This window comes from Panthera onca, chromosome E1 (assembly GCF_046562875.1).
Source record: "Panthera onca isolate mPanOnc1 chromosome E1, mPanOnc1 haplotype 2, whole genome shotgun sequence".
Classification (NCBI taxonomy): domain Eukaryota; kingdom Metazoa; phylum Chordata; class Mammalia; order Carnivora; family Felidae; genus Panthera; species Panthera onca.
In genome coordinates this window covers 58454867-58474398 of record NC_138352.1, presented here as the reverse complement: position 1 = coordinate 58474398, position 19532 = coordinate 58454867, and the positions used below count along the sequence as shown (strand labels likewise).

General features: G+C 52.0%; 3 long non-coding RNA genes and 4 other non-coding genes across 9 annotated transcripts; 3 read left to right on the top strand and 4 right to left on the bottom strand.

Annotated features, from left to right (window-relative positions):
- The first annotated feature begins 1057 nt into the window (after positions 1 to 1057).
- On the top strand, positions 1058 to 2723 carry LOC132674252 (uncharacterized). Its single transcript, XR_014136091.1, has 2 exons — positions 1058 to 1411; positions 2505 to 2723. It is a non-coding gene; the product is annotated as an uncharacterized LOC132674252 (long non-coding RNA).
- A 742-nt stretch (positions 2724 to 3465) lies between these two features.
- On the top strand, positions 3466 to 3656 carry LOC132675277 (U2 spliceosomal RNA). The gene has a single exon (XR_009608734.1). It is a non-coding gene; the product is annotated as a U2 spliceosomal RNA (small nuclear RNA).
- Positions 3657 to 4817: 1161 nt separating this feature from the next.
- On the bottom strand, positions 4818 to 5008 carry LOC132675278 (U2 spliceosomal RNA). Its single transcript, XR_009608735.1, has one exon. It is a non-coding gene; the product is annotated as a U2 spliceosomal RNA (small nuclear RNA).
- A 747-nt stretch (positions 5009 to 5755) lies between these two features.
- LOC144614283 (uncharacterized) lies at positions 5756 to 16584 on the bottom strand. Of its 3 annotated transcripts, none has more exons than XR_013551933.2 (4): positions 15885 to 16584; positions 8730 to 8909; positions 7069 to 7270; positions 5756 to 5973 (listed from the first exon to the last, which is right to left on the bottom strand). It is a non-coding gene; the product is annotated as an uncharacterized LOC144614283 (long non-coding RNA). The 3 variants fall into 3 exon arrangements; XR_013551931.2 differs by having other exon boundaries at positions 8788 to 8909; positions 15885 to 16578; XR_013551932.2 differs by lacking the exon at positions 7069 to 7270 and having other exon boundaries at positions 8788 to 8909; positions 15885 to 16562.
- On the top strand, positions 7685 to 8994 carry LOC132674253 (uncharacterized). The gene is made up of 2 exons (XR_009608473.3): positions 7685 to 7911; positions 8002 to 8994. It is a non-coding gene; the product is annotated as an uncharacterized LOC132674253 (long non-coding RNA).
- LOC132675467 (U2 spliceosomal RNA) lies at positions 10308 to 10498 on the bottom strand. Its single transcript, XR_009608778.3, has one exon. It is a non-coding gene; the product is annotated as a U2 spliceosomal RNA (small nuclear RNA).
- Positions 15647 to 15829, bottom strand: LOC132676953 (U2 spliceosomal RNA). The gene has a single exon (XR_009609158.1). It is a non-coding gene; the product is annotated as a U2 spliceosomal RNA (small nuclear RNA).
- Positions 16585 to 19532: the final 2948 nt, after the last annotated feature.

The window sequence follows — 19532 nt, the reverse complement described above, 5'->3', positions numbered from 1 at the left end:
ATATTATGGGTGGAAAGGTGAAAATTTCCAAATTCTCGATGACATTCAACAAAAGCAAAATTCAGACTGCCAGGATAGTGTCTCCCATCTGCTTGTGTACCTTCTGGAAAGATGATTCGATACTTTGTTTTTAATTGCAACAAGGCAGGGAGAAAACTGAGGGATGGTGGGTGCCACTCTGGTGACGTGTTTCACTGCCGCCTCACCGCTCTGAGGGATTCCATTTCCTTAGCCTTGTAGATTTCTCCGTCCTAGTTGGGGATCGAGGAATAACTTCAGGCAAAAATACCCCCAGGATGATGAAATAGCAAATTGTTTCGTTGTTTTGAGATTACAGGGAGAATAAGATTGCTAAGACCCCGCGATGTGTCTTCGGTTTGGAGACAGAAAAGCAGCCGCAGAAGCTGGCCTGACACTCACAGCTAGGCTGTGGGGGTCTCCCGTGGAACGTAAACAGTTTCACACAACAGTGGCGGCAATCTGAAAAATAAAACAGCCCGTTATTTTACTAGCAAAAAAACCTATTTTACTAGCTATTCGGGAATAGCAGAGGAATTGCGATTACGGACCTGCAGGCTGTGGTGAACTGCAGACAAGTCCAAAGAGGCAAAAGGAAGGCCAGCCTTTGTTTACGTTTTAGGAGGAAGCTGGGGAGGCTTGTTTTGAACAACAGTTCCCTGGAGAAGAACAGGAGTTTGAGGTCCTGGCGGTTTCTCATTAGCTGCAAGCGGGGGTTAGTGCCTTGTTGGCTGGGGTGCAACGAGGGCTCTTCCTTCTTTTTCTTAAAGGCAGGAGATAAGCTTCCTATGTGAAAAGGGTCTCCCTTGTCAGAATAAATTTTTGTCTTCCTTCTTCCCGCTAAGGTTAGGCAGGCTGCAAGGAGTGGTACATGCTTGAGAGCTCCCCTTTCCAGTGCTTCCCGACTCCATTTTAACTGAGCTCTCCTTTATTTTCTTTCTTTCTTTCTTTTTTTTTTTTAACGTTTATTTATTCATTTTTGAGATAGAGACAGACCATGAATGGGGGAGGGTCAGAAAAAGAGGGAGAACACAGAATCTGAAACAGGCCCCAGGCTCTGAGCTGTCAGCACAGAGCCTGACGCGGGGCTCGAACTCACAGAACGTGAGATCATGACCTGAGCCGAAGTCGGACGCCCAACCGACTGAGCCACCCAGGCGCCCCTCCTTTATTTATTTTCAACATCAACAGATTAAGGTCACTCTGTGACCGTGATGAATCAAGACAGAAACAAGGCCACTCCGTAGTCACCTCCGAACTGAGACAAGAAAAAAGAAGAATATTGTCCAAACAACAAAGCTGACCAAACACCCCCTATCCTAGCTAATATGAGTAACTGCTGCTACTTTCCCAGTCGCAGTTTTGGCCTCGCTCTATTCTTCCTTTCTCCTAGGTAAGATGTATTCAGCTACCCAATCACTGAATTACCCCCACTGCCTGAGGTCATCTGTAGGAGAGTGTGTGCGTGCGTGTGCGTGCGTGTGTGTGTGTGTGTGTGTGTGTGTGTGTGTGTTGTCTGGAGGGGGGGAATCTTTGTCCTTCTCCCCTTCAAGGTTCTTGGGGTGGTGGGAAGGGGAGGATGGCTGGGGCATCAAAAAGAGAAAAAGAAACAGAAGTGTATTAGTGTACGTATCTCATATATACACAGGAGAAAGCCAGGGATGAATAACCCAATGGGGTGGCTGGAACTTGGGCTTACATAGCCGCTTAAAACAAACAGGGGCGCCTGCGTGACTCCGTCGGTTAAGTGCCTGACCCATGATTTCTGCTCAGGTCATGGTCTCATGGTTCATGAGATCGAGCCCCGAGTCGGGCTCTGCGCTGGCCGACAGCACAGAGCCTCCTGGGGATTCTCTCTCTCTCTCTCTCTCTCTCTCTCTCTCTCTCTCTCTCCCCCCTCCCCCCGCCTCCTGTGTGTGTGTGTGCTCTCTCTCTCTCTCTGAAAATAAAATATACAAATAAAGAATCTTTAAAAACAAAACAAACAGAAACAAAAAAATAATAAATTTTCAGAAAAGTGACAAAAAGTAAAAGGGCTTTGAGTTTCTAGGCTGGCCAACTGTGGGATGGTAACTATATGGGGAAATAGTGGAAGATAAGGGCTGGGCAGTAAAATTTGTTAGGTAGAGTCTCTGGTGCCAGTCTCTGGGCTGATAAGGATCCAGGGTTGTCCGTAATTAACTCCTGTATACCTTTATGTCCTGATTTTAGGCAAATCGGGGGAGGGAAGAGTTTTTTCCTCCTGTTTCAGCTCAAAATAATCCTTACGCCAAAGTGGCATAATGGCGGGCGGCGGGGAGGGGGGGCAATTCCGCCACCCTTCGCATCCCAAAGGAAGGCCTCGCTCACTCAAACCTTCCCCAAGCCCCCTAATGCAAGCCTACATCCCGTATATAATGAGCCATTCCTGACACCCTCTCGCTGAGGCGCCCCGCGGTTTCCTTCTCACTTTGCAGCAAGCGGTAACCCAACCCTTTTCATTACAGGTGTGTTCCTGGTGGTCTTTGGCTGGATGGCGTTGACAAGTTATTAAGAGGGTCCACCGATGGACCCATATGGGAACTGCGACGTGGAATGCGTTTTATTCTAACAAGCAAAGTTTCCCCCCCCCCCCACCCCCCCCCGTTGGAAGGCCTGTAAATGAGAATACAAGTCATGAAATACCACTATTTACAAATAGAACTGCTCAAAAGAGAAACTAGGAATTCAAAAAAGAGAAAAGGTTGTTGATCTCATAACTCCTAGAGCAAGACAGCTTAGTAAAAGGGTAGAGGGATGGATATATATGTATCTGCATCTGTGTCGGTGTATGTATGTACAGTACACAACAGATCCATGATGTTAGGTGGTGGGTGCTCACGGTAGAAATCTTTCAACGTTGCTGTACGTGCGAAAAGAAATTTAAGAAAAGAAAAATGCTGCCAAGAAAAACCTCACAAAGCTATTTGTCTCGTTCTGGGCTTTCTCCAAGGAAATGAGACTTGAGGCAGCTTTCCCGCTACAGGCGCGTTTCCCTTTCAAGGCGAGAGAGAGAGAGAGAGAGAGAGAGAGAGAGAGAGAGAGAGAGAGGAGGGGGGAAAGGGGAAGGGGGGGGAAAGGGGGAAGGGGGGGAGGAGAGCGGGAGAGCGGGAGAGCGGGAGAGCGAGCGCGCGAGCGCGAGCCGGCGCTGACGGCAGGAAACCAGGAAACGGCGCGTGTGTGGGCGGGACATGCAAATTAAAGTGGCTGTTTCTCTCGCGAGCTATGGGAGCAAAACAATAAAAAGCGTGAAAGCCCCGAACAAGTTAAGCGATCTGATAAACTGAGTATGTCTTAGAAGTTGTGACGATGACACACTGTCCAGCCTGAGGAAAGAGGGTGAGCCTTCGTTTGAGGGTGACTTTTCTCACCGTGATCCAAAGGAGGAGTGAGAGGGAGGGTGTCGATGTGCTGGGGGAGGTTACGGTTATCGCTTCTCGGCCTTTTGGCTAAGATCAAGTGTAGTATCTGTTCTTATCAGTTTAATATCTGATACGTCCTCTATCCGAGGACAATATATTAAATGGATTTTTGGAGCCGGGAGATGGAATAGGAGCTTGCTCCGTCCACTCCGCGCATCGACCTGGTATTGCAGTACTTCCAGGAACGGTGCACCTCCCCTGGGAGGAAACACTCGAGTGTGTCAAAGATCAGTTGTCACGGTCGTTTTTTCCTGGCTCCGCCTCCCCGGGGGTTCTGTTCACTCTTTTACATTTCTTCTCCATTGATTGTGCTGTTTTATATACGTGTTTCCCGTTGTTGAGTTTTTTAGTGGTGGTTTTTGCTTCGGAAAACGAGGGCCGAGCTAGATACTTAGGATTCTGCCTTGTTTTTCTTCCCCCACTTGGACAAGCTCGCCGTTTTTTTTTGTTTTTTAATTCTTGCTTGCGTGCAGTGGGTAATTATGCGCACTGAGCTGGCATGCAGCTCCTTCTCTTTACAGTCCATGTAGGTCACCCCTATGTGTCGTACGTAATGGGGAGGCGGGGATCTCTATCTATGGTTCCACTTTTTTGGCCTTGTCGCTATCATTTCCAAGACAGCTTCTGTCAGTTCCTGTTGCTGAGTATTCTTTTGGAGGAAAATTTCCTTCCAAGAAGTTCTGCTCTTTGGTTGTTTTTAGTCGGACTTTCTTGACCTTGCAATTCTTGCTGAGGTTTCCTTGTAGTCCTTTCTATATAACGGGTGGAGCTTTAAAGTTTCCTTTGGCGTATACGGAGGGGCTTTGAGGGGAATTTAACAATATAGAGGGGCCCCTCGATTTAAGTGCATCTAACTTTGGCTCAGGGAATGCGGCTTGGGAGTCATTTCTTCCCCTCTCCACTCCACCCAAGCCTCAACGACTTGTGAGCGCACCTACAATTAGAAAATAGACATTAGAGTGAAGGATTCAGATCAACTTGTAGAGATTTATTGCAATTCTCATAATTCCTCCACTTTGTGAAAGCTAAGAGTTCATTTGAGTCAAAACACCACAAAAGTTGGAAAGTCAGTTTAAGCAGAACTACTTTTAGAGCATCTAAAAGCTCAAAGTGGGGGATATAGAAAAAAACTCAGCAGTTGAAGAAAAAACAAGGCAGAATCCTAAGTATCTAGCTCGGCCCTCGTTTTCCGAAGCAAAAACCACCACTAAAAAACTCAACAACGGGAAACACGTATATAAAACAGCACAATCAATGGAGAAGAAATGTAAAAGAGTGAACAGAACCCCCGGGGAGGCGGAGCCAGGAAAAAACGACCGTGACAACTGATCTTTGACACACTCGAGTGTTTCCTCCCAGGGGAGGTGCACCGTTCCTGGAAGTACTGCAATACCAGGTCGATGCGCGGAGTGGACGGAGCAAGCTCCTATTCCATCTCCCGGCTCCAAAAATCCATTTAATATATTGTCCTCGGATAGAGGACGTATCAGATATTAAACTGATAAGAACAGATACTACACTTGATCTTAGCCAAAAGGCCGAGAAGCGATAACCGTAACCTCCCCCAGCACATCGACACCCTCCCTCTCACTCCTCCTTTGGATCACGGTGAGAAAAGTCACCCTCAAACGAAGGCTCACCCTCTTTCCTCAGGCTGGACAGTGTGTCATCGTCACAACTTCTAAGACATACTCAGTTTATCAGATCGCTTAACTTGTTCGGGGCTTTCACGCTTTTTATTGTTTTGCTCCCATAGCTCGCGAGAGAAACAGCCACTTTAATTTGCATGTCCCGCCCACACACGCGCCGTTTCCTGGTTTCCTGCCGTCAGCGCCGGCTCGCGCTCGCGCGCTCGCTCTCCCGCTCTCCCGCTCTCCCGCTCTCCTCCCCCCCTTCCCCCTTTCCCCCCCCTTCCCCTTTCCCCCCCTCCTCTCTCTCTCTCTCTCTCTCTCTCTCTCTCTCTCTCTCTCTCTCTCTCGCCTTGAAAGGGAAACGCGCCTGTAGCGGGAAAGCTGCCTCAAGTCTCATTTCCTTGGAGAAAGCCCAGAACGAGACAAATAGCTTTGTGAGGTTTTTCTTGGCAGCATTTTTCTTTTCTTAAATTTCTTTTCGCACGTACAGCAACGTTGAAAGATTTCTACCGTGAGCACCCACCACCTAACATCATGGATCTGTTGTGTACTGTACATACATACACCGACACAGATGCAGATACATATATATCCATCCCTCTACCCTTTTACTAAGCTGTCTTGCTCTAGGAGTTATGAGATCAACAACCTTTTCTCTTTTTTGAATTCCTAGTTTCTCTTTTGAGCAGTTCTATTTGTAAATAGTGGTATTTCATGACTTGTATTCTCATTTACAGGCCTTCCAACGGGGGGGGGTGGGGGGGGGGGAAACTTTGCTTGTTAGAATAAAACGCATTCCACGTCGCAGTTCCCATATGGGTCCATCGGTGGACCCTCTTAATAACTTGTCAACGCCATCCAGCCAAAGACCACCAGGAACACACCTGTAATGAAAAGGGTTGGGTTACCGCTTGCTGCAAAGTGAGAAGGAAACCGCGGGGCGCCTCAGCGAGAGGGTGTCAGGAATGGCTCATTATATACGGGATGTAGGCTTGCATTAGGGGGCTTGGGGAAGGTTTGAGTGAGCGAGGCCTTCCTTTGGGATGCGAAGGGTGGCGGAATTGCCCCCCTCCCCCGCCGCCCGCCATTATGCCACTTTGGCGTAAGGATTATTTTGAGCTGAAACAGGAGGAAAAAACTCTTCCCTCCCCCGATTTGCCTAAAATCAGGACATAAAGGTATACAGGAGTTAATTACGGACAACCCTGGATCCTTATCAGCCCAGAGACTGGCACCAGAGACTCTACCTAACAAATTTTACTGCCCAGCCCTTATCTTCCACTATTTCCCCATATAGTTACCATCCCACAGTTGGCCAGCCTAGAAACTCAAAGCCCTTTTACTTTTTGTCACTTTTCTGAAAATTTATTATTTTTTTGTTTCTGTTTGTTTTGTTTTTAAAGATTCTTTATTTGTATATTTTATTTTCAGAGAGAGAGAGAGAGCACACACACACACAGGAGGCGGGGGGAGGGGGGAGAGAGAGAGAGAGAGAGAGAGAGAGAGAGAGAGAGAGAGAGAGAGAATCCCCAGGAGGCTCTGTGCTGTCGGCCAGCGCAGAGCCCGACTCGGGGCTCGATCTCATGAACCATGAGACCATGACCTGAGCAGAAATCATGGGTCAGGCACTTAACCGACGGAGTCACGCAGGCGCCCCTGTTTGTTTTAAGCGGCTATGTAAGCCCAAGTTCCAGCCACCCCATTGGGTTATTCATCCCTGGCTTTCTCCTGTGTATATATGAGATACGTACACTAATACACTTCTGTTTCTTTTTCTCTTTTTGATGCCCCAGCCATCCTCCCCTTCCCACCACCCCAAGAACCTTGAAGGGGAGAAGGACAAAGATTCCCCCCCTCCAGACAACACACACACACACACACACACACACACACGCACGCACACGCACGCACACACTCTCCTACAGATGACCTCAGGCAGTGGGGGTAATTCAGTGATTGGGTAGCTGAATACATCTTACCTAGGAGAAAGGAAGAATAGAGCGAGGCCAAAACTGCGACTGGGAAAGTAGCAGCAGTTACTCATATTAGCTAGGATAGGGGGTGTTTGGTCAGCTTTGTTGTTTGGACAATATTCTTCTTTTTTCTTGTCTCAGTTCGGAGGTGACTACGGAGTGGCCTTGTTTCTGTCTTGATTCATCACGGTCACAGAGTGACCTTAATCTGTTGATGTTGAAAATAAATAAAGGAGGGGCGCCTGGGTGGCTCAGTCGGTTGGGCGTCCGACTTCGGCTCAGGTCATGATCTCACGTTCTGTGAGTTCGAGCCCCGCGTCAGGCTCTGTGCTGACAGCTCAGAGCCTGGGGCCTGTTTCAGATTCTGTGTTCTCCCTCTTTTTCTGACCCTCCCCCATTCATGGTCTGTCTCTATCTCAAAAATGAATAAATAAACGTTAAAAAAAAAAAAAGAAAGAAAGAAAGAAAATAAAGGAGAGCTCAGTTAAAATGGAGTCGGGAAGCACTGGAAAGGGGAGCTCTCAAGCATGTACCACTCCTTGCAGCCTGCCTAACCTTAGCGGGAAGAAGGAAGACAAAAATTTATTCTGACAAGGGAGACCCTTTTCACATAGGAAGCTTATCTCCTGCCTTTAAGAAAAAGAAGGAAGAGCCCTCGTTGCACCCCAGCCAACAAGGCACTAACCCCCGCTTGCAGCTAATGAGAAACCGCCAGGACCTCAAACTCCTGTTCTTCTCCAGGGAACTGTTGTTCAAAACAAGCCTCCCCAGCTTCCTCCTAAAACGTAAACAAAGGCTGGCCTTCCTTTTGCCTCTTTGGACTTGTCTGCAGTTCACCACAGCCTGCAGGTCCGTAATCGCAATTCCTCTGCTATTCCCGAATAGCTAGTAAAATAGGTTTTTTTTGCTAGTAAAATAACGGGCTGTTTTATTTTTCAGATTGCCGCCACTGTTGTGTGAAACTGTTTACGTTCCACGGGAGACCCCCACAGCCTAGCTGTGAGTGTCAGGCCAGCTTCTGCGGCTGCTTTTCTGTCTCCAAACCGAAGACACATCGCGGGGTCTTAGCAATCTTATTCTCCCTGTAATCTCAAAACAACGAAACAATTTGCTATTTCATCATCCTGGGGGTATTTTTGCCTGAAGTTATTCCTCGATCCCCAACTAGGACGGAGAAATCTACAAGGCTAAGGAAATGGAATCCCTCAGAGCGGTGAGGCGGCAGTGAAACACGTCACCAGAGTGGCACCCACCATCCCTCAGTTTTCTCCCTGCCTTGTTGCAATTAAAAACAAAGTATCGAATCATCTTTCCAGAAGGTACACAAGCAGATGGGAGACACTATCCTGGCAGTCTGAATTTTGCTTTTGTTGAATGTCATCGAGAATTTGGAAATTTTCACCTTTCCACCCATAATATGGGCAACGAAAAGAACTCTGACACGAGTAGATGAACGATTAGACTCTGACTAGATGAACCAGAAGATGAAAGCAAAGGACTGGTCTCTAATGAGGAGGGTGAAAGGGATCAACATGAGTGAAATCTCCGACCCCACGTCTTCAAATGACAATATCCTAGATGAATTTTCTCAAACTCCAGACTCTGCAGGTCAACAGAATTGCAAGCCACCGAGGGTTAAAAACATAAAAAATAAAAATGAAAAAAACCTTCGACTGTTGTGTTTTGACGGTGCAAGAAGAACCAGAAGTAGTGATAAGGCCGAACCTGTTGGAGATGTATTGGAAATACTGGAGAAGCAATATTTCACAGGCCCGGTAGGACAGCCAGTGAGCAGTCCGTTGCATTTGGAGGATGTCGCCGGATTCGGATATTTAGACCTTCAAAACCTGGAAAGTATGAAGAATGTGAGTTTTGTTGTGTTTAATTAAACTCGTGTCAATTTTAAATAAAGCAGTTTCCCACAGTGCTTTTTGAGCTGTCAGCACAGAGCCCGACGCGGGGCTCGAACTCACAAACCAAGAGATCATGACCTGAGCCAAAGTCCGACGCTTAAGCGACTGAGCCACCCAGCTGCCCCCTCCCCCAATGCTTTTATTTTTCCTTCTCCTGAAAGGGCCTCTTGGGGCCTGGGTAACAAATGTGTTGAGGTCTATCTAGTTTCCTCCCCGGCACACTGAGAGTTTAGGTGAGCCAGATCAGCCCGGTGCTACGGTTTTCGCCGGCTACATTCAGTGGCACAGGTGGCACCAAGAACGTGTCAAGGACCTGAGGGTATGTGCAAGGAAATGAACCCGGGTCAATAGGGAGGCAAGGACATTGAGGGATCCGGGGTAGGGGTGAGGGTGTAGGTGTGAAGGAACAGAGAAAAGTGTCAGTGTCAAAGGGCAGAGGAAGGGCAGAAGGCGATGGGAGAGTGTGATGCGGGATGGGGACACGGTTAGAGCAATTGGGAATGACAAAATCTAGCGGGCGGACGAGGGGGATAGATTCAGCCGCAGTGGAGAAACTGAGAGGCCAGGCGGGGTGTTGGGAAGGAATCGCCCGTGTGACTGTTGAAACTCACCAGGAATGACAGAAGTGTCTCAGAGAGAGACAGCCAGGAGCTAAACTTTCAAAAGCGAAATGAGCTGCAGCTGGACACAAAGCACAAGGACAGGCATAGGCGGCCGGGGGGGGGGGGGGGGGGGGGGGCGTGTACAACATAAACGGCCGGGCGCGGGGAGGAGGGCAAAGCTCTTTGACAGATAAAGTGGAGCAAGACTCCCGGGAACGAAAAATGGAAGGTTTGGAAGAGCTGGCCACCACCGGGAATCAGACTACGTACGAGTGCAAATTTCCGGAGAAAGGTAAAAAACCGGAAAACGGTAGCGGGAAGCGGTTGAAGAAAAAAAAGGCTGCACCCCGGGGCGAAAGCGGAAAAGGGGGGGGGGGGGGGAAATGGGACGAAAAAAACACCGGCAGGGGAAAAAAGTGCCGGAGGTGAGGAACATGAAATTAAGGAGAGCAGGAAAAACCTAGCGCGCTGAACTTACGCGAAAACAATGATCCTCACAGGCATTTCGGACCCAGCGAACCGATCCTGCCGCCAAAGCAAAACCCCGACTAGGCCCCCCCAAATAATAATAATTAAAAAAAAAAAAAAAAAAACCCGCGACGGGCGCGCAGAACAGACAGAGAAAGAAAGAGACAAAAAGAAAAAAGAAAAGAAAAAAAAAAAAAAAAAAAAAACCACACGCTTGGCAAACCAAGCACTAAGTCTGCTTTTAAGAACCCAGCGAAAGGAAGGGAGGTGCACCGTTCCCGGAAGTACTGCAATACCGGGTCGATGCGCGGAGTGGACGGAGCAAGCTCCTATTCCATCTCCCAGCTCCAAAAATCCATTTAATATATTGTCCTCGGATAGAGGACGTATCAGATATTAAACTGATAAGAACAGATACTACACTTGATCTTAGCCAAAAGGCCGAGAAGCGATAGCGGCCTGCCCCTCCCTCTCCAGTACCGTTCTCCCATCATCCATATTCAACTCATGGTGAGAACCCTAACGCTCACTCCTTTTCTGATATCCTTTGCGTCGACAGGACCATCGATAATCACTAGAATACTTTTGTGCACATTTTTTTCGTTCTCCACATTCTGAAGGGGAAATCCCGTATCCCCGGTTGGCCCGTCCTTACCGCGCCGCACAGCCATTTCTAATCTGCATGATGCCCCGCCTTTTGTTCCCTGAGGAGGCGCGGCCGCCGCGGCCCGACTCCACCCTCCCCACCGCCTCTGCGCGCCGCGAGCCCAAACCCAACTGGGGGGCCCACCTCCCAGCGTGCACACACCTCGCGCAAAGACCCGGGAGGAGGGGCGGCTGGCGGGGACTGCAAAGGGACAGCCAACACGGCTGCAGATCCCGGGGCTTCCGGGAGCCCGTGAAGGCAAGACCTTGCTTTTGGCCGCTGCTCTGCCCGCCCCGCCCCGCACACTCAACCACCGTTCAGTGAATGACATCCTGCCTCTTACACGCCCAGCCAGTGCCCCGCGCGTCGCGATGCTGACGGCTCTTCAGCAGCACGCCCACCCCCCACCCCCACCCCACCCCCGCTCGCGTCCGCGTCCTTCGGGCCGTCTTCCGCCCCAGAGTCCGAGCCCCAGGCTGGTTCCCTCGCGAGAAGGGGATGTCCTCCTGGATTACTTTCATTGGGATGGAACAGTTCCCGTCGCGAATCAATAACTTGGCGTTTCCGTCTCCTCGGCGTGATTCACTCCCGCGGAGTTTGCTCAGATACACACGCACGGACCCAAGTGCCTGCAAACTGCGCTCTGTGGACGCCAGTCGTATGCCCTTGTGTCCTCGCCGTGAGTGCGGTGTGGTCACGGTCCTGCCACTCTTGCCGCAAGGGGGCCTTGAATTTCGGGGGAGCAGGGACAGTGACTGCAGGAGCACGGCGGACGTTTTCAGGCAGCGCCTGCTTCCCCAGTCCCGCCAGCAACTCCGCGTGGCATCAAAGTGGGGATTGCTTGGGGGGGGGGGGGGCGGGGGGACAGGGGAGCAGGGGGAGGGGACGATCTTACAGGTGAAAATGGTACCTCAGCATGGTTTTGACTTGTACTTCTCTAATCATGGGTAAGAAGATAAGGCTGAGTGTTCTCTCCTGTGTTTGAGAGCCCTGAACTCTCTCTGTTCAGGGACTTCGGCCCTTTTACTTGCTAGGTTAACTGGTCGGGCTTTATCATAAGGGCTTGTATCGGCAATTTACAGATTAAGGCCCTTTGTATGTAATACAAGCAGTGAATATTTCCTTCTGTTGGCCATCTGTCTTTTGAGGATTTCATCTCCTTGAGGTTCCACTGAAAGTTATATTTTAGAGGCGCCTGGCTGGCCACTCTTGACCTGGAGGGGTCGTGAGTCCCAGCCCCACGTTTAGGCGTAGACATTATCTAAAACATAGGGGCGCCTGGGTGGTTCAGTCAGTTGAGCCTCGAGCCTCTGACTTCGTTCGGCTCAGGTCAGGATTTCAGGTCAGGGTTTGTGGGTTTCAGCCCCACATCCGGCTCTGTACTGACAGCTCAGAGCCTGGAGTCTGCTTTGGATTCTGTGTCTCCCTCTCTATCTGCCCCCTCCACTGCTCGCGCTCTGTCTCTCTCGCTCTCAAAAATAAACAAATAAATATCACAAACTATTTCTTAATTTAAAAAGCCATTACATTAACAAACAACCTTTAAAAAGTTATTTTTTCTATCATCCTATTCATCATTAAAAAAAAATAGCTTTCAGATGTTTTTCAGATGAGGTTATAAAATAATTTCCTACATCTTCCCTTAGGTCTTTTTCTTCTTTCTCCACAGCTAAATCTTTGAGCCATTTGGTATCTACTCTGCAGTACAGTGCAAAGGAATGTATTTTTCCTTCACAACTTTGGGATGCCACCTTGGATCCTAAACTGTACCACGTGTACATTTTTGTAACACTCCTGGATCTTTCTTCCTCTCTCTCTCTCTTTCCTTCTTCTTTTTCTAAATGTTTATTTTTGAGAGAGAGCGCGAGCGGGGGAAGGGCAGAGGGCGGGGGGTGGGGGGGGGGTGGGGGGGTGGGGGGGGGTGGGGCAGAGGATCCGAAGCAGGCTCTGTGCTGACAGCAGCGAGCCCGATGCGGGGCTGGAACTCACCAACCGTGAGATCATGACCTGAGCTGCGAAGTCCCCCTCTCAACCAACTGGGCCACTCATGTGCCCCCTCCCCCCTTTTTAAAGATGTTATTGTTGAGTAATCTCTTCCATGCTCTACCGACTGAGCCAGCCAGGCCGCACCACCACCACCCCCCCACCCCACCCCGCCTTCGATTTTTCTTTAAAAAGTAGCAGAACATGGGGCGCCTGGGTGGCTCAGTCGGTTAAGCAGCCGACTTCGGCTCAGGTCATGATCTCGCGGTCTGTGAGTTGGAGCCCCGCGTCGGGCTCTGTGCTGACAGCTCAGGGCCTGGAGCCTGTTTCGGATTCTGTGTCTCCCACTCTCTGACCCTCCCCCGTTCATGCTCTGTCTCTCTCTGTCTCAAAAATAAATAAACGTTAAAAAAAATTTTTTTTTTTAAATAAAAAGTAGCAGAACAGGGGTGCCTGGACAGCTCAGTCGGTAGAGCATGAGACTCTTGATCTCAAGGCCATGAGTTCAAGCCCTGCAGGGGACATAGAACTTACTTAAAAAATAAAGTAGCGGAACACATTGACCTAACCACGTTTGATTCTTTGCGTCCACGGGATTGACCCATCCTTTCCATGTGGATGATGGTTGGGCACCCATCAGACAGAGCCCAACTCCGGGACGTGACTGTGATCCTATTCCTGCCCCCTAGGCATTCATGGTGGGGGTGAGGGGGTGCGTGGTCACTTGTATGGAGAATCCTCCTCAAGAAAATGGATGCCCCATTCGGAAAGCGACAGGCACTACAGAGTGGACGGACCCTCGGAGAGAGCAGGAGGCCCAGTGACAAAGCTCTTGTCTTTTTACCCTGGGGAAATGGATCTGCCCAGGAGGACAAAACCACCCGCACTCTGGGCCTCCTGCCATCACCAGCAGTTCCAACTTAAGGAATAGTCATTAATCACCTTCAACTCCACGACCCACCGGGGCGGTGCTTGGTCCTGGGAAGTAGAGAGAAACCAGACACCGTTCCTGCCTCCTCGATGCCCCAACCAGGGAGCATCCGGGCCAGGACCAGGATAAGACACCTGCCCAAATGGCCACAACACCAGGTTCCATGCGGAGGGGACTGTGAGAGATGAACACATGGTTGTGGCCCCCACCTGGCTGTGTGACTCCCTTGAGGCCCAAGGCCTCTCCCGTTTGGCTCTGCGTCCCTATGGGAAGCATGCGATACATATTCAATAAAGGAGAAGGTGGGATGGAACACAAAGCCAGCTGAATCAGGAAGGCCTGCCTGACGTCTTGGCGGGAGGGGGGGGGCGGTTGCGGGGGGGGGGGGGGGTGGTGGCCTAAAGAACAAGTCAGAGTGCCCATGCAAGTCAGAATTTCAGGGCACATGAGGGGGGAACCCGGGCATTGCAGTCTGACCAAGAGCGGGGGCAGGGGAGCGATTGGAGAATGAGGGGACCAGTTTGTATCCCACTGACCTGCCCAGCCACCTTGAAGGTACGATCTGGGCCTCAAAACTGGGGACCCTTGCTTCTGGTGGGCTCCTCCCTATCATCATGCCCCCACCCCCATGTCCCCGTCCTTCACAGACTCATTCATATCTCAAAGTCAGCCAGCAGGCTCAGCTTCTCACAGGAACCTGCCCGTACCCCTTCCCCTTCCCTTTCTTCCTCCACCTTGTCCCCACCGGCCGGCCTGGCCCTGCCCCCACTCCACCCCCCAACCCCTCACCCCCCAACCCCTCACCCCCCAACCCCCCACCCCCGCCCCTGCCCTTGCTCAGGCTGGAACCCTCCTTATCACATCAGATCAAGACGGCCATCAAACTCTGATCCAAGGGATGTTTGTTGAGTATCCACCGTGGAAGGCACGGTTTCATGGGCACCGTGCCCGCAGAAGGCGGCTGCCCACCCCCATTTCACAGAGGGGAAAGCAGCTTGCAGCAGGTCATAGAGAGTCTGACTTCCTTTGGATCTTTGACTGCAGACAGCTTTTAAGTCTCGCCACTCCCTCCTCTCTTCCTGCCCTCCCTCCGGTCGATCTGACAAAAAGCCTTACCCCAGACCCTCCATTCACCACCATAATAAACACACCAACCCAGGCTCCTTCCTTTGCTCTCAAGCAAAGATTTTTGAATCTGCCCGGGAGCCACCCTGCTCTCCCTGGAAAGCTTCATTATGTGAGCTGTAAACCTTTTCATACCCTCGTGAGTAGTGTCATCAGTCTCCACATCTAAGAGGAAATACGGGGGGGGGGGGGGGGGGGGGAGGGCGGTGAGGAGACGGTCCTCCGTCTCCAACGGAGACATTGGAAGTCGAGCCACATGGGCGTGGGCGTGAAGTATTTCTCCCCAAAAGTGTGGGTCACCAAGCCATGGGCCTGGGCCTGGGCCCACGCCCAGGGGCGGGGCATACGAAGAAAAAAAAAAGCACTTCAGAGGCAGCAAACAGGCACGGTCTTGAGCAGAGAAGTAAGAAAGTTTCAGGAGACCGGGGGCGGCGGAAAGGTGGGGAAAGGGGGTCGGCGCGTGTGACCCAGAGAAGAAGCCAGAGAGGCACGAAAGGGGAACGCGACTCGGCCGCAGAGCCCGATGACCGGAGGCATGGACGGGGGCTGACCCCAGGCGGCGGACGCCGAGCGGCGGCACGCGCCCGTGCCAGGGGTACTAGAGCCCAGCGTCGGGCTTCTTCCCCCCCGCTAGGAGTAATAAGACCATAAGGTCTCCGACCGGTCCCACAAACGGGGAAACTGCAAGGCTACAACTTCAGGAACCAAAACGCGGGGCGGGGAAGAAGAGAAAGCACAGAAGAGAAGAGAAAAAAAAAAAAAAAAAAAAAAAAAAAAAAAAAAAAAAAGAACAAACGAACAGACGGAAAAAAACAAAACAAAACAAAACAGCGCAACACACGAGCCGACAAAGAACAAGCACTAGATTCCACTTGTAGTTCACAACTCTCCAGTCCACCTCGCGCCCCGAGGCGGGGGAAAGCGCGCACGGATTCTGGTAATACTGACGCACGAAATGGACGGAGCGAGCCCTTGGTCCCACTTCCCAGCCCCAATAAGCCCATTTAGTATGCCGTCCTCGACTAGAGAATGTATCAGACACCGAAGGCGAGAAGGACAGGTACTACACTTGACCTTAGCCAAGAGCCTGAGAACCGTTACCGGCCGCTGCCTCCTCCCCGCTACCGCCCTGCAGTCATCCATATTGCACTCACGGTGAGCCAGGTCACGCTCAGTCCACATCCTTGACTCACTATCCCGTGGTACGCGCCACACGCGGTGCAGTTGCAGTTGCCCCCCGCATTCCTGGTGAATTTTCGCGTCCCTTTCCGCTCCCTCCCGTCCTTCCCTAGCGGAGGACTCGCTAATTTGCGTGTCCCGCCCCACCCTGCCCCGGGCGGGGGGTGGGGGGTGGGGGGTGGCGGGGAGCGTGTCACAACGGTCCCGCTCCGCCCCTGGCCCGGCCCGCCGGGTCCCCGGAACCCTTCCCGCCGCGGGCCCAGGGCAGGGGAGAGGGGCTGCGGGAGGAAGCCGTGGGACCGGAGCGGTCCGCGTGCTCCCGAGAAAGCCGCGGGGTAGAACGCTGTGCGTCGGGGAGGGGAGCGTCCGCCCGGGGGCCCCAGGCGGGGCCCCGACCTTGGGCGGGCAGCGAACTGTGGCCGGGGCAGGAACCTGCGAACGTGACTGTGAGCGGCCTCCGTCCTACTCACCTCCTCGCCAGCCTCCGGTGACTGAGACATCCCGCCTCGCCCCCTGTCCCCCGCCCCCGTCCCCGTCCCCGCCCTCGCCCCGGCGGGCGTCGGTTTCTTCCCTGGGTTAGTTCTTCTCGAAGTCTGCAGTTAGCTAGCTGTAAGGACCGTGAGACCAGCACGATCGCCCCTCGATCTGATGGAGTCCTCGGTTCCGTCATCCCTGCGGGGAAACCATCCCGATCGATCGCAGCACTGCCGCGCGCCAGACTCACTGCCCTGCGTGCGGTCTTTCCCATCCGTTTGGATCCTCAGGACCCTGGAGCGAGTTGAAGTGGTTACCACCCTCACTTCACGGCTGTGATAACCGACATCAGAGAGGTTGAGAAACTTGTCCAGTGGGACGCAGACTGTAGGCAGCCGACCTGTGGGCCTCACCCTGTCCCAAGACACCGCCTGCCTCTGGACGTGGACCTTGGAGCAGGGAAGGACTGCTGGGCACGCGCGCGCGCGCACACACACACACACACACACACACACACACACACAGGGACCGGCACGAGAGAGGCCGGTAACACGATGGTGACATCTGCGGTCACGGCCCTGCCCGACCCCGTCTTAGCTCTTGGCTCTGTGACTGTCTCCCGCCCTGAGTTTACCCTCTGTCCCGTGGGGGTGGGGGCGGGGGCGGGGATGATCTCTCCGTCACGCGTTCTCCCGGAAGCGCGGGGTTGCTCGGGACCCTAAGCAAGTTACCTTCGTGACTGGTTAGCCTCTGAGGCCCTGTGTGGAAATGCCCGGCAGGAGTCCGCTGCTTGAGTAGCAAACAGCGTTTTTGCCAGTCACTTCTCTGGAAGCTTCGTCTCCTCGCTGAAGACCACGTCCTGATAGAACCTAACCTAACCTAACGCCGGGGCCTGTTTTGAGCACTTTTCCCTCCCCACTCCCACCAGCCCCACTATGATACGGTATGGGAGTATGTCCTGGTCTGTACCCTGCCTCCCTTCCCACACCCTGCCCCGCCCCCTCGATACCCCAGCTCGGGACGACTGGGAAGATCCCACCTGGACCCCTCTTCCCACCTCTCTGGCGGCCCGTGCACTTAGCCCCGTGCCCAGCACCTAAATATTTGTTGAATGGATGAGCGAATGGATATGGATTCAACGAGGTAGATCTATCGACCAAGCAAGCTCACCCAGCCAGTGGCCCACGGCCATCCTGATGGCTCTTGGGGCCTCTCCAACACAAGACCTCTCTGCTTGGTTCCACGTTCTTCAGTTACTAGCCACTTTATGGTTTCCCAGCTGTTTTGACCCTCAAGACACTCCCATTCCTGGCAAAGGACCGTCTCCCGAGGAACCGAGTGCACCGATCGGCCTCTTGGGAGTTAACTGACTGCAGGGTAGCTGGAGTCAGTACCCCTGCCCCACCGTGCCCCCCGTGGCCCGCGCAAACCGACACACACGGGCGGTGGCGCCTGAAAAGCTACGGCTGGCACCAGCCTCACCCAAGAGCCATGTACCTCCACCCAGCTGTTGCACCCTCCTGGCCCCTGGCGCTGTCGCCCCAAAAGCGTCTCCAGCCACGGGTCAGGGACGGGGATGGGGACTCTAGGAGCACCCCGAGAGTTCTCAAGCAGCGTCTGTGTCTGCAGCCTGGCAAACCCAGTAGCTCGTCAGACTCTCGGATTTTTACCAAGCGCTCAGGTTGTAAACTCTATCTCAGCACCGTTCTAGGTACGCATTTCTCTCTTTACGGTACCTCTTTGTTCATCTTTGCACCTCTGTATGTGAAAACCCACATTTGTCATCTTTCCCCTGAAGTGCGTGACTTTGCCCACGTTTCATCAGGTCGTTTTTTTCTTTTTCCTTTTTGTCTTTAATGTTGATTATTATTATTTTTTTTTAATTTTTGAGAGACACCGACCAGACAGAGACAGAGACAGCACGAGCGGGGGAGGGGCAGAGAGAGAGAGAGGGAGACACGGCATTGGGAGCAGGCTCCAGGCGCCGAGCTGTCAGCACAGTGCCGGACGCGAACTCACAAGCCTCGAGATCATGACCTGAACTGAAGTTGGTGCTTAACCCACTGAGCCACCCAGGTGCCCCCCCCCCCTTTTTTTTTTTCTGATCCCGTTCTGGCATCTCCTATATAATTTGGAGAAAAAACCCTGCCTGTGGTTTCGACTGGCAAATATTTATTCCCCTTTCCATTTTTGTTGTTGTTGTTTTGTTTCTGGATTGTTGTTTCGTTTGTTTTTTTTTAAAGTAGACTCCATGCCCAACGTGGGGCTTGAACGTGAGGCCCTGAGATTGCGAGTGGCATGCTCTACACACCGAGCCCACCAGGCGTCAAAAATATTGTACAGACATGAGGGGTGCCTGGGTGGCTCAGTCGGTTAACCATCCGACTTCTGCTCTGGTCATGAACCCATGATCTCAAGGTCCCTGAGTTGGAACCCCGCCTGAGGCTCTGCGCTGACATCTCGGAGCCTGGAACCTGCTTCAGATTCTGTGTCTCCCCGGGGCGCCTGGGTGGCTCAGTCGGTTAAGCCTCCGACTTCGGCTCAGGTCATGATCTCACACCTTGTGAGTTCCAGCCCCGCATCAGGCTCTGTGCTGACAGCTCGGAGCTCGGAGCTCAGAGCCTGGAGCCTGCTTCGGTTTCTGTCTCTCTCTCTCTCTCTCTCTCTCTCTCTCTCTCAGCCCTTCCCTCACTCACTCTCTCTCTCTCTCTCAAAAAATAAATAAACATTAAAAAATTAAAAAAAAAAAAAAAGGATTCTGCGTCTCCCCCTCTCTCTGCCCCTCCCCCACTCACTCTCTGCCTCTCTCAAAAATAAATAAACATTAAAACATTTTTTAAAACTGTACAGACGTGAACATTACATATTCACATTGACCAATGTTTTGTAAAAGTTGGACTACCGGAGTCTGAGTCCTAGGCGGCATTGGGTCCTCTGGAAAGAAGCTGCTGGGACTGAGTGAGGCGTGCAGGAGGTTGATTGGGGGTGCGGGGGGTGGAGGGTTAATAAGATAGAGGGAGGAGGCAGGTGTGGGCAAGGAGGGCCTCAGAGCTCTGAGCAACCGGACAAAGGCTTGGCCAGTCAAAGGGAGGCCTCTGGAAACAAAGATAGCCGGCTAGAGGAGCCCCACATGTGAAAACCCAGTAGAA